An 18180-nucleotide genomic window follows, 5' to 3' on the forward strand; every position below is an offset into this window, starting at 1 on the left:
AACCAGATGCCTACCAAGTACAAGTTCTTGACTAAGAAATGTCCCCTAGTCTCTGCTCGAGAGTGAATCTGAGGAACAATTATTGTTAAGACCTTCAAGGCTGCAGGCAGTGAGTAATACTGAGGTGGAATATCCACTAAGAAGATTGCATGATGTACAAGAACTGTCCACCCCTTATACACACACACACACACACCACTACCACCACTAACACCATTACCACACACCATTCCCTATAAACATAAACCCAAAAAAACCCATCACTGTGGAGTCCAATGGCCATGATGGCCTTTTTGAGAAGCAAAAAGGGAATCCAAAATGAAGTGTTTGTAAAGGATTTGGGCAATGGAATCAAGAGACCCAAGTTTATGAGCTGGGAGTAACTTTTAAGTGCTCTGAGTTTATTAGAATGTTGGGTATTTTCCACACTTTACCTTTATTTTTGCAATCACCTTTAATGATAATTTCTTTTATCACCTTTTTACATTTAAAGAAATTGAGACTCAGAGGGGACTTGCTCTAGGTCAGCACATAATGGCAAATCTGGAATTAAACAATATCTGACCTTGTTTCCTTAAAGAATTGGCAGGAATATTTGAAATTAGGATCAAGTACATAATTGAAACATAATTATTGTTATTCTTATTTTTCTGAAGATAGAATAGGGATGTCCTTGAAATCCTATTTCCCAATGAATTTCTCAATATTATTAAGTACTTTACAAGCATTACTTTAAATATTTTTATATTTTCTCATCTTGTAAAGCTCTATGATTTGGCCATTATAAGGATGAGGAAACAGACACATCAAACACTTAGGAAAAATCATCTATCTAGGAAGTGGCAGACAAGGTATGCAAATCCAGGTCCACATGGTTCCAGAGACCAAGATTTTACCTACTCACTCTTCGATTTCTCATGTAAGTTTCTTTATCTATTGACCTTCCTAGAACTCAGGGTCTAGTATAAATAATTTAATCCACGAGGATCAATGAATTTATCGTGTGCCAAGACTTGTATCTCCTTAGCACTTCAGTAAGTATTCCTGAAACATAATTTTGATATGATGACATGTTTAAGAGGTCAGGGTCTTTCTAAGGAAGAATTACTACAAAGATTATTTTCATCCATTACAAAACTCATCATAGTTTTTCACATGCCTACGAGCCCATACCTACTTCTGAGGGAAGGAGTCTGCCCCACCCACAGGCTCTGTCCCTTGCTACAGCTGATTGGATGAGAGATGTACATCTGACCGAAGGGCAGCCAATTCATAGGCTTTTCAGTGACTTCTATTTTGGGTTCTCACAAGCTGGGTCAGTCACCTGTGTTTCCTTCCTTCCTTCCTTCCTTCCTTCCTTCCTTCCTTCCTTCCTTCCTTCCTTCCTTCCTTCCTTCCTTCCTTCCTTCCTGCCTGCCTGCCTGCCTGCCTGCCTGCCTGCCTGCCTGCCTGCCTACCTGCCAGCCTGCCTCCCTCCCTCCCTCCCTCCCTCCTTCCTTCCCTCCTCCCTTCCTTCCTGTTTCCTTCCTTCCAATTGAAACAGAGAGGTTAGGTGCAAAATAACAATGGAGGCGGAAGATAGAAGATCCTAAAAAGTGGTGGCATTGCATGTAGCTAAGGTTGGGGTCCTAGAGACAAACTATCTAGGGTATAATCCTCATCAGGAAATAAGTGAATGTATAAAATAGGTATGAAATATTACACATTTTAAATTCTCCACTGTATAGTTTAAATATACCAAGTATATTCCCCCAATATTTATTTTAAAAATGAATTTTAAACACCAAATTGGAGCTGCTAAACATAACTGTAGCATGTTTTCTTAGCTGGTGTCCTTCAAGAATCTCTGTTATATTAAAATATATATACATATTTAAGTGGTAACAAAAATATGCAAAATGATTTATAATATGTATATTATAAATATACATGAGTGGTGGAACATTCCTAATATAGGGAACAAGGAAACTTTTGCTTATGTTTTCAATATCCTATAATAAACATAAATAATTTAACAGTATACATTTTAAATGTATGTATAAATACACTTCCTTTACCAGTCTCTGACTTCTTTGCATGTCATCAAGGTCAAAACATTTACACTGATGAGCTTCCTATTGTGGTCCAGAGGAAAAACCAAAGACTCTAGAGTCAATGCTGGGTTCAAATCATGCTCCTGATACGTATTAGGCAAATGACTTCAGGTGAGGCACATATACTCTATGCAGTATTTTACTTGTCTCTATAAGGTAACCTTTGTTAAGGCAAATTTATCGCCATTATTGTTCTAGGGATTAAAGGAAATAAACCAGAAAACAGTACACGCAGTGCCTGGTAAGCGATAACACTATGAACACTATCGTGTTCTTCTTTTGGTAGAATCATGTTTTATCTTGTCAAGTATTGCCCCAATATATCTATCTAGGGCTTATAAGTCACTTTTTATACAGATGGGTGGCTTTAACCACTTACAGAAAAGCCAGGCTGACATGTGCTCAGGACATCCATTGTCCTACTTCTTCCCATACTCAGTGATTTATAAATCCAGTGCATTCTTAGAGTGGATATTATCTAATAAAATCTATTTCTCATGCTGTGTTACTAGAGTGACTCAGCCAGAGCTTTTAAAAACCAGTTTTAGAAACTCAGTATATCTCCAGAAATCTGGTCACAAACAAATTTAAATTTTCTGTTCTTCATGCTGGTTAAAACCAAAAACCCACTGCCGTCGAGTTGACTCCGACTCATAGTGACCCTATAGGACAGAGTAGAACTGCTCCATAGAGTTTCCAAGGAGCTCCTGGTGGATCTGAACTGCCGACCTTTTGGTTAAGAGCTATGGTTAAGAGCCATAGCTCTTAACCACTGTGCCACACGCTGGTTAGGTCTCAAAAAATCTGTCATTATTTATTTATTTTTTGCTTTCCTAAGACCCCTGATCTGATTTCCAGACCTATACAGTTTCAGACCTTTCTCATGAGTTCTTCATTCTTATAAAAAGTAAGTGAGTTAAATGATATTTACACCTCACTTGAAAACTTCAACTCTGAGCATCCAGTCTCATGTTCCCCAAATGCAGCCAGGGGAAGCTGTTTTCCCAACACTGTTAATGCTTCATTACCAAGCCAGATGTGGGTGACAGCAGCATTCTCTTTGACAGTTCACATTTTTGAGAGAGTGTTTAATTCGGCATTACAAGTGGACAGAGCTATTCAGACCTCTTCAGCACCCTTATTATGGGTTTCAATTTTGTTGTTGGTATTTTCCCCCATTTTAATAGGTGAGGCAGCTGACAACTGAATTAGTACACTCTCCTTAGTATGCCAGTGGCTCATGACAATAGCCTAAGGGGGAAGATATAGATAACTGAGAAGGTTTCTCACTGTTGTGATATATTTTTTCATATGGTTAATAAGGCAATTGAAATGACATTCTGTCACTGTGGTATAGCAGCACAGTGAGCTTGTGATTTCCCTTTTTTTCCACTAGGAGGTATACCACTAGGAGGAGATGCATTTTGTTTAATTCTTGGGAAAAAAAAAAAAGAAGAAGAAAGGAATATGCTTAAAGATATGACAGTCTGCAAACCTGAGTGTCCCTTAGCATAATTATACAAAAGTACCTAATGCTAATGAAAGAGTCCCTGTGCTAGGCCGGGATTGCTCTGGCCACTGGAAGGTTAAGTAGAATTAATAAGAACAACTGGAAAACAACAACAGCAAAAGAAAATAGTTGTGTTTATCAAATAGCACTGAGATAGCAGACAAGCTAAAGAAATTAGTCTGCTCTCCTTAAACTACGCTATAAACTTCTTCCCTCTCAAGAAATGGGATTTTTGTAGGCAGGAGTGTTTTAAGATCTTCCTTGCTCTAAAGCCTCTTACTTTTAGAGACCTGCACCAGATATTAAAATGTGCCCACATCCCACTTTATGTGTGTATATGTGGTATATAATGTATGAGTTAAATAGTATTTGCCTGGCAAGCGTAATATTACATTCTGTAGTCACTGAACTAAACATAAGTTGATTTTGATTTTGTGGTTTTAGTTTTATATTTTGTAGCCAGCACTTTTTCCTATGTTCTTTATATTTTCATAAGCCCTTGGAAAAAAAATCAGTGTCTGGGTACTTATACCTTCTAGATAAAATAACTTCTGCATGAGACATAATTTTCAGAATGGGTCTGAACAAATGCTAGACAATGAGAATTCTCATCTATGGTGAGAAAAAGTTTTCCACTTCATCTCATGATACGATCTTATGATATAAGGTGAATATTCAGACTGAAGATTGTTATTAAATATTAGTATCAAATGCATATTATTTAGTATTACACTACTATATATTAATATATTACAGATGAACACCCTTTAAAAAGAACAAAACCATTGCCGTCAAGTTGATTCCGACTCATTGCAACCCTGTAGGACAAGTAGAACTGCTCCATAGGGTTTCCAAGGAACAGATGGTGAATTTGAACTACCTTTAAAAAAAAAAATTATTATTTTTTTTTTTGGTCAGCAGCTGAGCTCTTAACCACTATGCAACCAGGATTCCTTGATATTCTATAGGACAGACACGATTTTTCACCAAAAGAGTAGATTTTTTTTTTTTTTTCCATTTTGGTTAGAACTTGAAAACTCATAAAGATGTAGCTGAAGAATGTTTTCAATTTTTCAAACAATTTTCAGCTTGTTTCTAAAATGAAGATATTAATATCCTCACTCTGAAAAAGAGAAAACTGAAATCCTCTGACGTCCCAAACCTATTGCACTATCCATTGGCTCATGATCCATCACTCAGTAGACAAAGAAAGAAGGGAAGCTCCTTACCTCTTTAGTCAATATGACTCCCTGTTCCTTTCTCTTTCCTTAATTTTATTCCTATGTTCAATAGTGGTCCACATCACAGGAAAATGCAGAATTATCCATTTTCAAGTTTCTTGAAGCTTTGAGGACTGCTAAGATGGTGGAATCTAAATAGTTAAGTAAATAACTATAAATGTACATCCATAAGGATGTAAGTACCTTAAGAGGTTGTCAAACAACAATCACTATAGGAAAGTGGTAAGAAATGATGAAATTTTAAAGTAGTAAGTAGTTCACTGATTATGTAAACTCAACTATCTATTACCTTCCAATGGAAGCAACTGGCATGTGCCTTAGTTCCTGGGATTCCCCATGAATAACACAAAGAACTGCCTGAGTAGGAGGACAAGGACCCTTACTTTGGTTAGGACCTAGGAAGAGGTGTCTAGGCATGGCATTAATTCTTTGGAGCAAACATCAAAGAGGAGCTGATGACTTAAAGGAAAACCTAAGTATCAAATTCAAGTACTTGAGTGATGAGCAGGTGTCAAAGAGAAGCAATTTAGAACAGCTCTGCTCCAATAATTGGGTTGGGGAGGAGGGGCTTGGATTGATGCTCCAATGTCCACATTTGACAACAAAAAGTTTTTGACAGTCTAACAAGTAGGAAAATAATTCCTAAGGGTTCCTAGCTGAGGTTATGACTGAAGTCACAGCCACAATTTATAGAGGCCGGGAGAGGGGGGAGTCTATCGCATGTCTCACAAACAGCTTCTGTTCCACTGGCTCATAAGTTGACATGAAAGAGTAGTTTGTACAAGAAATACAACCTCTCCATAAGGAGACCGATTCAGGGAGCAAAAAAAATCTACTTAGGGTCACACCATCTGTCTCAGATGACTCTGGCAGTAGTTGTCTCTGGTAATATGAAATATATCATCATAAAGTAGGCTTTTGAAAAATTTATATCCAACTTACTACAATAATGCCAGAATTAATAATTTGCAAGGAATAGAAATAAAATCATGTTCTTTAAATAAGATTGGACTGTGTGGTCCAGGCAGAAAATAATATTCACTCTGTTGTGTTGTACTTTCTTATGGGTAATTTAGGAGGAAAACTGGCTATACCTTATCTTTTGGTGAGATGAACTAGAATAAAGGCAATTGTCATCTTGCTGCCACTGTTAGAACCAGGATCTCCTACCCACATTTCATAGCTAGTGAACATAGTAAGGAGAGCTACCATTAGCTTCCCAAGGCATGGCGTTTTACTATAATGGAAGACAGACAGATCAAGGGCCAGGGCTGACTTTCTCATATTGGGAGTTTTCACTTCCAGGGGGGAGAAAATTAAGGAAATCATATGTTAGAAACATTAAGACGAGCTGTAGGATGCAGAATGTGGGAAGTCAACAAGAAGAGAAAGATGGAAAGCCAGATGTCACACACTAATAAAGAACTATTAAAACTTCTGTCAGAGTACAATGTGCATTTTTGAGAGGTTGGGAAATACCTAGGAGAGTTCCTACTTCCTGATCACCAGGCTGAGGAGGTACTGGCAATCTCATTGTGACGAGCTCAGTTGAGAGGAACACAAAAAGGCAGACAACTCTTCTACACAAGACTCTTAATAGGAAACCTGCCTTAACATTTCCCTCCTCCTAGCACAACAATGGATATTGGCAATTGGACAAGACGTAGAATCTCCTGCTATACTCAGGTATACTTATCTATTCATTCTTCTGCTTGGGCATAGTGATATTATGGCAACATTTTTGTCTGCTTCTCTTAAATAATTTAGCTTTCACCAAAGTAGTATTGACCTGAAGTAACAACTTGATCCTATTTTGAAGAAATGTGCCCATTCCAAACAGAATGTGCAAATTGTCAAACAATATCATTAATATCACACAAAGTAAAATTTTGCTGAAGATAATTCAAAAACAGTTGCAGCAGTACATCTACAGGGAACTTCCAGAAATCCAAGCTGAATTCAGAAGAGGATGTGGAATAAGGGATGTGATTGCTGATGTCAGATGGACCTTGGCTGAAAGCAGAGAATACCAGAAAGATGTTTACCCATGTTTTATCAACTATGTAAGGTGCAACTGTGTGGGTCGTAACAATTACGGATATAACATTGTGAAGAATGGGAATTCCAGAACACTTAATTGTGCTCATGCAGAATCTGTACATCGACCAAGAGGCAGTCGTTCAAACAAAACAAGGGAATACTGTTTTGTTTAAAACCAGGAAAGGTGTGCACCAGGGTTGTATCCTTTCACCATACTTTTTAATCAGTATGCTAAGCAAATAATCTGAGAAGATGGACTATATGAAGAAGAATGAAGCATCAGGATTGGAGGATGGCTTATTAACAACCTGCGATATACAGATGACACAACCTTGCTTGCTGAAAGTGAAGAGAACTTGAAGCACTTACTGATGAAGATCAAAGACTAAAGCCTTCACCATGGATTACACCTCAACATAAAGAAAAAAAAAATCCTCACAACCAGACTGATTAGCAATATCGTGATAAACAGAAAAGATTTAAGTTGTCAAAGATTTCATTTTACTTGGACCCACCACAATCAATGCCCATGGAAGCAGCAGTCAAGAAATCAAACAGTGTATTACATTAGGCAAATTTGCTGCTAAAGACCTCTTTAAAGTGTGACAAAGTAAACATGTTACTTTGAGAACTTAGGTGCACCTGATCTAAGCCATAGTGTTTCCAATCACCTCATATGCATGTGAAAGCTGGACAATGAATGAGGAAGACCAAAGAAGAATTGATTCATTTGAATTATCGTGTTGTCAAAGGAGATTGAATATACCGTGGACTGTCAGAAGAACGAACAAGTCTGTTTTGGAAGAAATATAGCCAGAGTGGTCCTTGGAAGTGAGGATGGCAAGATTTACATACTTCGGACATGTTATCAGGAGGACCAGTCCCTGCAGAAGGATATCATGCTTGGTAAGGTAGAGGGTTAGCAAAAAAGAGGAAGACCCTTGAGCTCATATCTGGGACTCAGGGCAAGAAAATGTTACCTAACATGTATCACCCGAATAAGACAATGCTTTCCAAATGGAGATTATATTCTACATGTAAGTGTGATTCAAGCACCTTGTGTCCCTAATGCATTCCTCCAAGTTATTGCTGTGACACAGTAACACCCAGGAAAAGCTGCTGCTTGAGTAGTTCCTGCAATGGTTTCCATTTTACATCAACTGATTTAATAACCACAGGAGCTGAACACCTCTGCACACAAAACCAAGAGTGAAATAATGCCATCTGAGGAAACGGATATTCATTTTAAAAAAAAAAAAAAAAAAAGGAGTGTTTTCTGTACATATCCAAATACCATAATGAATCTACTCTTAAGACATGTATTTGATAAAATATTTTAACATATATTTTAAAATATACAAACATTTAACTAGCAAAGAGAATCTGAGCAGGAAAAAAAGAGTATTCAGGGATATGTGAAAGAGGAAGTTATAAAATTACTGATGAAATTTGAATCACGTATTTTTAAATTTTACATAACAAATATTACTAATTCAACTTTAGTTTTTTCCTTGAGTCTGAATGGATCAGACTATGCCAGTTAGTGCTTTCTTGCATATTGTTACATGTTGAGTGGATGAAAAGCAGCCCCTAGTTATTTCTTTCCAGTGTGTCAATAGTGCCCCCGTATTCTTCCCCAGTTCTACACCTAACCTCCCTCTACCCTCAGTACCTCAGTACTTGTTGTTAGGTGCCATCAAGTCAATTCTGACTCCTAGCAAGGCTGTGTGACAGAGCAGAACTCTCCCATAGGATTTTTTAACCTGTAATCTTTACAGGAGCAGATTGCCAGGTCTTTCTCCTGTGGAGTTGCTGGGTGGGTTTGAACTGCCAACCTTTCGGCTAATAGACGAGCTCTAGTAGAATAGCTATTATCAACAGATGTTTGATTATACCCACTATTACGCTACTGTAACCACGCTACTGTTATTCAGTCTGTGAGATCCACAGTAGTGCCTTTGATCTATCTGATAATGAAACAAGTCTAGGTGCTGAGGCTGTGGATCTAAACCTTAAGGGAGAAGGTAGGCAAGGAGATATCTCAGCAAATTAAGAGTTAGAAGGAAGCGTGTTCTGGAAGGAGTATTTAGCAGGGGACTTATCTGTCCTCCTTTCGAGAACACATGTTCAAATGAACATTCCCTTAGACTTGTCCATTTTCTGTTTCTTAAGAAACTCTGAACTGAATATCACAGAAGTTTGTAATGGTCTTAAGATACTGCAGACATGATTTCTGGAAATTGCCAATCCATTTTCTCCTTCTGAGAAGGTTGCCTCAGGAAGTTACTTCACTCTTAAATTTTTCTTGGAACAAAGAGAATTAGCTTGCTGTTACAAACAAAATCTTTAAGTGTTCCATTCTCCTCTATGCAGTACACAAACCAAGGGTAGAAGAAATTCTTGCCCTCAAGGATCTTACAGCCTCTCTCAAAACACTTTATGTACACTAGCATAATAGCGTAATAACTCTGTGGTGGTGCTGTTGTAAATGCTTTATTTAGATGGGCACAACAGCAACATTTCATTCTAATGAAGACTCATTGGCCATATGGATTACCATTTGCCAGTGGGAAGTGGCTATTAACCTTGATATCTGTGAATACACCCACGTAGTGGCCATGTTCCTACACAGCATACATTTGGTAAGGTACAAAAAGGGGGTGGAGGGAAACAGACCATCTCCATGTTCTGTTTACTATAGTTGGTGTATTTGAAGTTACAGGAGAGTGGCAAGGTGGTTCCAGACCCCAGACATAGATGAAATGATTGAACTTGTCTAATTAGTGACAACTACTCTCAAAATTCTGCTATTCAAAATCATAAAAAAGGAAATGCTCTTGTTCTTTAATTTTCAGCTTATCATCATTAAATACCATGTAGGGAACAGTAAGAACCAACTACTATCTGGTAATTTTTTCTAGAAACATCAGCTATATGGCATTAAAACACTAATTCCCATGTTGTTTTGTGATAGCAATAATAATAACTATAATTTTATGGGATATTAGAACACAATTTGGCCCTTTCTATGAGATAATCTATTTAATTCTCATACTCTCAAGTATTAATTTTGCCCAAGATTTCACCAGTGGATCCAGGATTCATGCTTATCTTTGTCAAACAACATTTCTGCTCTCTTCGCTTCTCAAAAAAAAAAAGGTTTTTTACTTTTTTCACTTCACTATACCGCCAATGCCTGCTTATTCTAACGTTATTAAAATAAACAGACTCTCATACACACAGAGGGACACACTTATATGCGTGAATATAAGAACTTCACAAATACAAATGCCAAAAGTTCTCACTGCTACAACCTCCTTAAAATCTTTTTTAGACACACATTTGAAAATCAAGGTTCGTAATCCCAGGCAGAGATAGCAAACCAAAAAGTGATAGAAAATTCCTTGTTTTCAAAGATGTTGACTCTGAGACTTCATACCTTTACACTTTATCTCAGATTTAAAAGCAACGGCAGCGCTCGACCAAAGCTTGTTCATTTTGGAATACTATATCTCTAACCGAACCTTCCAGCCCCCTTGATACTACCTTCATTTTGAATGATGAAGTTCTCTTTGTTTGTTGTTTCTCTGCTTGTCTTTCTTATTTTTACTTGCTTTGATGTCTCTAATCCTCCTGATCCACACAGGTGACCAAACTTTCATCCCTAATCTGTAGCATTCAAATTAAAGGAACGGTTTATAGATTCTAGGATTTTCTGAGCACCTCAAATAAATCCTTCCCAGGCCCCTCATGAATGGATAAAACCATGAGCAAAGGATGAAGTTAAATTGATCCCAATCAATGTACCACAAAGCATCAAATTGTATTTACTGACAGTCAACAAACAAATAAAAGTCTGTTCCCCTCTTTTTAAAATAAATCTCATTTTATTATTTTTTTTTCTTTTTTCCTAGTGCCACTGATAGCAAGTTGATTTTTCTTAGCAAATATCAGATTCACTGGAGTAATTTATCCTTAATTAGGTGATAAACAGCTTTCAGATTTACACAGAATTCAGTTTTGTGTGCCTTCAACAACTGAACACTTCTGAAACGATTACTTACGTTCCGGTCTGTTTTACATCAAGAACAAATGTACTTTCTTTTTCATGGCAAAATTCTATACCTCTTTAAACCAAACAGATAGGATGGAAATAAGTGCACTTTTCCCCAGTCACATTAAAAAGAAAGGTTAAGCTCCTACTGACAGGAAAGATGTATTTGCAAGTAATTAGTTATATTTCTATCATAGTGCTTGTCTGTGTTCTTCCTTTGATGTTTAAACAAAGCTCTTGAACATGCTGGGTTGTATGCTCTGATGTTGATTTATAGGTAGAGCTGAATTCCAAACACTGAGCCAGTAGGTAGGCTTTAATAAAAGGCACAGACTTTCCTCCTGCTGGTTAGTATGTGACTAAGCGATATTATTCTAGGACTTCAATCTGTCAAGAGCAGGTGTACAGTGGGGGAGTCCTTCAGGCACAAAGACCCAAACTATCCACAGAGGGACACATTCTGCTGTACAGGATTGCCTGGTTTTAAACCCTTGTTACAAAAAAGGAAAACAAACTTTTTTTTTTAATTTTCTTTCTCAACAGTGATATTAACACAGCTTCATTTCAAGGCAGGATGTACCTAGGAGAGAGAAGCTAAAAGTAATCATGCCATCAGATGGCAGTGCCAGTCCTAGAGCACATCAGAAGGAATGGTTGAGCATCTTCTACAAGCTTATTCATGCCTAAATGGTTGACATCTCTCAGTGAGCTCGAGGGTGGAATCCAGGCAGCATCATGGGCAGCAAAATGAAGCTATCTGGTCGAGGGACAAAAGAAGGAAAGACTGAAGCAATAGAGATATCTGGTGAAATTAACAGAGGCATCCCCATCTGGCCAAGCCCAAGGAGGTGTGTATTACTATAGTCATAAAATGAGGGTATGTGTAACACCTCACACTGCCCACTTCATGGTATCAGCACACATGAAATAGCATTATATAAAATACTGCCATAACATGTTTAATTTTTACCCAATATGTGGCAATACATTGTCTAAATAATAAAATTAAAATTTCTGTATCATATCCAGTCTTTAAGCGCTATCTAACTGCAAGCCCAGGAATGAAATGAACTTAAGCTCTTTGAGGCCAGAGACTAGATCTTAAAAGCAAACAAGCTATCCAATAGCACCAGTATATACTGCTTTTGTAGAAGGAAAAATACATACATTGTAGAAAACAGGTAAAAAATAGGGAATTTGCAAGCATTGAGACCAGTCAAAATTAGTAATATATTAACATACATACATTTATGTATTTATACACGTATATGTATGTATACATATGCATATTTATACATTTATACATTTATGTTCACAAACAGAAGGTATATGTTCTCTTTTGTATTCTCCTTTTCCCTCTAACCTTTATATTATGGATATATTTCATGTCAAACAAATCACTGACAACTTTATTTTAGTGGTTATAGTTTCCCCAGAATTGAAAAATTAGAATTTTCTCAAATATTTTATTATTGTGAACACCTAGTATGATATCTTGGAAACAGTAGATGTTAATAAATGTTTGCTTTTTTACTGAATTAGTGAGTGCGTGAAAATAGGCTTTCTTTGCATGTAATCATTTTTCTCACTGCCTAGCTTTCCCTTTAAAAATACTCCTATTTGTTTTGCACTTGATGGTCCACTAATAATTGGGAACTATGAACCTGGATTTTAAAAGCAAGATGTTCTTTGTTCCTAATTTTCTCCAATGAGTTTATACCGAGGTGCATACTAACTCATCATCTTCTTATAGATGAGCCTTAAGAGTAGAAAGAACTTGTACACCCTTGTCTCCACTCAAAGAAGCAAGGAAATTGTTTAAAAATCAAATTACAAGTTACCCCAATAAAGCCTTTCCCCCCCAAAAAATGGTGTTTGATACTCAGATGACTTTAACCAACTTATCTTTTAGTTAAAAACATAGCTCAACATAACAATGCAACAATTATTAGATAAAAGAATTTCTTATTTTTGCCTATTAGTCTATGTGTAAACATCTCTGACTACTGGGTCAAAATTCCTTTTGGTCACCCATTCACATGCAGTTTGATTCTTTATTAACTTTCTACCTTCCTCTTCTTAGTCATCTTTATTTATTTCTCTCCTTTAATCCAGGGGTCAGCAAACTATGGCTCACAGGCCAAATGTAACCTGCAGCAGGCTGTTGTACAGCCCTCAAGCTAAAAGTTTTTTTAATTTTATTTTCATAGTGTTATTAAAAAAAGAAGAAGAAGAATGCGTGACATTGACCATACGTGGGCTACGTGCCTAAAATATTCACCATATGACTCTTCAAAGAAAAAAACTGCTGACCCCTGCTTTAGGTCTCCTAAAGTGATTCTTAGAAATTTCAGTTAACTGGTATTAATGGTGGTGATGGTGATAGCAGAGGGCAGGTATGGCATTCTGCAGTCAAATAAGTTTAAGAAATTCTGAGTTAAACTAAGTTAACCCATTTTGTTATTGTAGTACATCTTAAATAGTCCCTGGGTGGCTCAAACAGTTAAGCATTCCAAGACTAGCCAAAAGGTTGAGGGTTCGGATCCACCTAGGGGGCCTCTGAAGACAGACCTGCTTCTAAAAGATCACAGCCTTGAAATCCCTGTGGAGCTGTTCTACACCACACACATGGGGTTGCCTTGATTCAGAATTAACTAGACAGCAACTAACAACAACAGTGCATCTTAGAATTTTAGTATACCAATATGCATTCAGAATCTCCAAAAGTGCTAACAGTATTCAGAGAAATGTATTGTTTCTCCATCTTGCCACCGTGCTAACAGTATTCAGAGAAATGTATTGTTTCTCCATCTTACCACCGTGCTAACAGTATTCAGAGAAATGTATTGTTTCTCCATCTTACCACCATGGCAGCTTTATTGAATAGAGCTAACGTTCTGTGAAGATTTGCTTAGACATATTCCCTGAAAATAAGAAGGAAATGATATCAAAAGTGAAAGGAAGGTGTGTTAATTTTTTTTTAGAGCACTAATAAATTCTCATTGTATTTATCTTATTTTTTTAGCATTAATTATGTTAACATATATTCGAGGTAATAGTTATATCTACACAGAAAAGATAAAATGCCCCAATTCCAAGTATTTAAATTTTCCAAGGTCATTTCTCTTTTAACTTCAATTTTGTAACATTGCTGCTTAAAATTTGAGACAAGGGTGAGGATAGAAAATAGAGGAGCAGAAAAATATTAACATTGAATTAGGAAAATAATTGTTTATTTTGCTACGAATCAGTTTTAAAAACTGTTAGAGGTAAGATTTTAATTTGTCTAGTTCTCTCCGCCATTCATAGCTTTGTGAGAAGAACCACATTCAGTGGCATAGAAAGTTTTACTGCAAATAAAAGACAGTGACTGAAGTTTCCCCTTTTCCAGTTCTCAGCTCACTGCTATATGGCTGCATCTTAAATGATTGTTTTCTATTGATCAGCTTTGTTTTTAGTTCCTAACCTCTAAACCTTATACCTAGTATTGTACTCTTTTGAAGAGAGGACCGCTCTAATCGCGTTACGTTTGTCTATCTAGATACAAATATTAATGTGTGCACATTCACATGTTGTTTCCACTCTTGACAAAAACGACATCAGAACATCCTAGGTAGCCTGCAAAAACTTGTAGATAAAGTGCATGTAAAGCCACATGAAAAACTTGTTCAATGATTTCCCCTACAGGTTTTTCAAGAGACTCTATGCCTCCTAACTCCTAAATTATTAGAGCTTCACCTTCATCAAGTCAGAGTGTTAGACTAGAGGATCTCTGGTTTTATCCTAGAACTATGATTATAGGATGCTCTTGACACCCGCTCTATATACTCAAATACTGTACATTTAACCTAGCCTTCCACATTTCCCTCTACTTTCACACACATCATATATTCTTTTAAAGGATCTCCAAACTCCAGGTATCAAAAAAAAATTTTTTTTTTAATCCAATTCCTGCTTATAGGATAGGAACCCCTGGGTAGTATGAATGGTTAATGATACTTGGCTCCAAACAAATGGTTGGAGGATCAAGTCTACCCAGGGATGACTCAGAAGAAAGACCTGATGACCTACTTCTGAACTATCAGTCACTGAAAACTCTCTGGAGCGCAGTTATATCCAGACAGACATGGGGTTGCCATGAGTCAGAATCAGCTGGACGGCAACTGGAATTTATAGGTTATTGCCCAGCTCTTTTAACCAACCTTTTCAATCTTGCTGATTTGATGTGGTCTCTGAAATCTTCAATCATAGGGCACAAAAAATTATTTTATACAACTTCCCCAAGTAGCTTGAAAGAGAAAACTGAAACAGAGAATGAATAATCAAAATTATCCTTGAATACATTCACAAATTTAACAATTATTTTACTAAAAAAGGCAACCAAATTGTTTTAACATCCTCTCTAACATACTATTCAATTCAACAAAACTCCACTGAGCTAAGTCTCTGTAAATAGCAAGAGATAAAATTATGTAAAACCTGAAATTAATATTCAGCTTAAATAACAATAGCCTTGTGTTTCTGAGGTTCTATCAAAGACCTAGATTACTGATCTCTTAATTTAATATTTTCAATCTTTTAAAAGTACTCACCAACTAAAAAGTGATTTTGTGAGTGGTGATAATATGGTATTAATTTGCGCTACCAATGATCTATTCATTGGAAAAATACCTTTTTTCCACAAAATAAATGGTGAACATACATGTGGACCTTGCCAGGTGGACTACACAGGAATCAGATTGACTACATCTAAGGAAAGAGACAATGAAGAAGTTCAATATCATCAGTCAGAGGAAAGCCACGAACTGACTTCGGAACAGACCATTGATTGCTCATATGCGAGCTCAAGTTGAGGCTCAGGAAAATTAAAACGAGTCCACACGAGCCAAAGTATGACCTTGAGTATATCCCGCCTGAATTTAGTGACCATCTCAAGATTAGATTTAACACAATGAACACTGACTTAAGACCAGACGAGTTGTGGGTTGATATCAAGGACATCATACATGAAGAAAGCAAAGGTCATTAAAAATATAGGAAAGAAAGAAAGGACCAAAATGGATGTCAGAAGAGACTCTGAGACGTGTTCTTGAACACAGAGTAACTAATGCGAATGGAATAATGATGAAATGAGAGAGTTAAACAAAAGATTTCGAAGGGCGACTAGAGAAGACAAAGTAAAGTATTATAATGACGTGCAAAGACTTGGAGTTAGAAAACCAAAAATGCTCCACATGCACATGCTCCACATTTCTCAAAATGGAAGAAATGAAGAAAAAAATCAAGTCTTGAGTTGCAATATTGAACAATTCTATCATTATGCCTCCACTGAATCTTTTCCTTTTTACTCATATATCCATCTCAGACACCTCAAACTCACCGTCCTGATTCCCTGCTTGCCAACTGTGTGGTCCTTATAAAGCTACTTAACTTTTGAAGCCCCAATTTTCACTGCTGTAAAGTGGGGGAAACAATGCTGTTTATCTCATAGATTTCTTGGAAGTTTATACGTGAATGTTCATTTAAATCATTTAGAGTGTGCCCGACATATCCTTACTACATAATATATTCTTCATGTTGCTGTTGTTATCATCACCAATTTCCCCTTAAAATTTGCCCCTCTTTTAAGGTCCTTATCCTGATATATATCTACAGTATGTACCTAATCACTCATACCAGAAATGTAGGAATTGATTCTGTTTCTTCTATGTTTTCTAATCTGTCACCAGGCCTGGTCAATCCTACAGCTTATATATGACTAGACTGCCTTCTCTCTTATCTATTCCTATTGCTATCATGGACCCTCGTAATATCTGCCCTGAATATAACAATGAATGGTACCCTGATATTTCCCCAACCTTCTGTCTCAGCTCCCTCCAGGACATTCTTCACTCTATTGCTTCAGTGATATATCAAAAATACTTAGCTGAACCCAAGCCCCCAACTTTTCATGATTTCTCATTAACTCAAGATAATAATCCAAACTCTATCCCATCAAACAAGACTTTTCATGATCCAACTCTCACTACAAATTTTCCTTGCTGCCAAGCTCCAACAATCTCAACTACTTGTAGTTTCTAAAACATACAATATTTTTAATTCATTAAACATTATAATTCTTCTTTTTCTTTTTTAAAGAATACTCTCCACCTCCCCTGGTCATTCTTTATATATCAAGCCCCAGTTTAATTTTCTCTTCCTTTATCAAGCCATTAATGACACCGAATTCTCATTCTCTTTTTTTTTCCTCAGAAAAAAACTTTATCAGTCTTTGCGTGAATACAGAACTTCATAAATACACTCATTATTATATATATATAAAAAAAAAAAAGCCATCAAGTTGACTTTGACTCATAGCAACCCTATAGGACAGAGTAGAACTGCCCTATAGGGTTTCCAAGGAGCACCTGGTAGACTCGAACTGCTGACCTTTTGGTTAGTAGCCATAGCTATTAACCACTACGCCACCAGGTTTTCCACATTTATTAAAATGATTTTTGTATCATTTTAAAATGATACATTATATTTCTGCTGTTTTCTTGAGCTCCTTTGTAAAATGACATATCCACAGAGTCTAGTTCAACACCTGACACATAGAAGGGAAACATAGTGCCATACCAATGGAGTATGAAAATAAAATGTGTTTGGTTAAAAACACAAGAAAACCTTTGTCTTAATGGCTCCATCAATATCTGCAAATAATCTTCTTCTGATTTCTTCCGATAAAAATACATCTTGGTATTGGATTCCCTAAAAAGTTTTTTTTTTTGTTTGGTATTCATTTGGAGTTTTACCCAGGTTTAGACTGAGATTTGGGGTAATCTCCAGTCTTTTGTTTCTAATCCAAAATCAGACTCATTCTTTCCCCACGCCTCTCTGTGAAATCAACCAAAATGAAACAATGGCAAATTGGACTGGGTAAGACTCACCAGCTTTATATTTATAAGTGTATCAGTCAGGTTTCCGTCAGAAAAATAGAACCAATAAGAGACATAGAGAGATAGATGATAGATAAATAGATGATAGATAGATAGATAGATGATAGATAGACAGACAGATAGATAGATAGATTTATTGTAAGAAATTGGTCTACACAATCGTGGTGGGGGCTGGTCAGGCAAGTCTGAAATCTCTACAGCAGGCCATCAGAAAGGGCAGGCTGGAAACTCTAGGGCCCCCGACTCATGGTGGCCCCATATACAATGGAAAAAAATGTTGCCCATGATTGGTTGCAGACCAGAC

This window comes from Elephas maximus, chromosome 1, assembly GCF_024166365.1.
Source record: "Elephas maximus indicus isolate mEleMax1 chromosome 1, mEleMax1 primary haplotype, whole genome shotgun sequence".
In the NCBI taxonomy this organism is placed as follows: Eukaryota; Metazoa; Chordata; class Mammalia; order Proboscidea; family Elephantidae; genus Elephas; species Elephas maximus.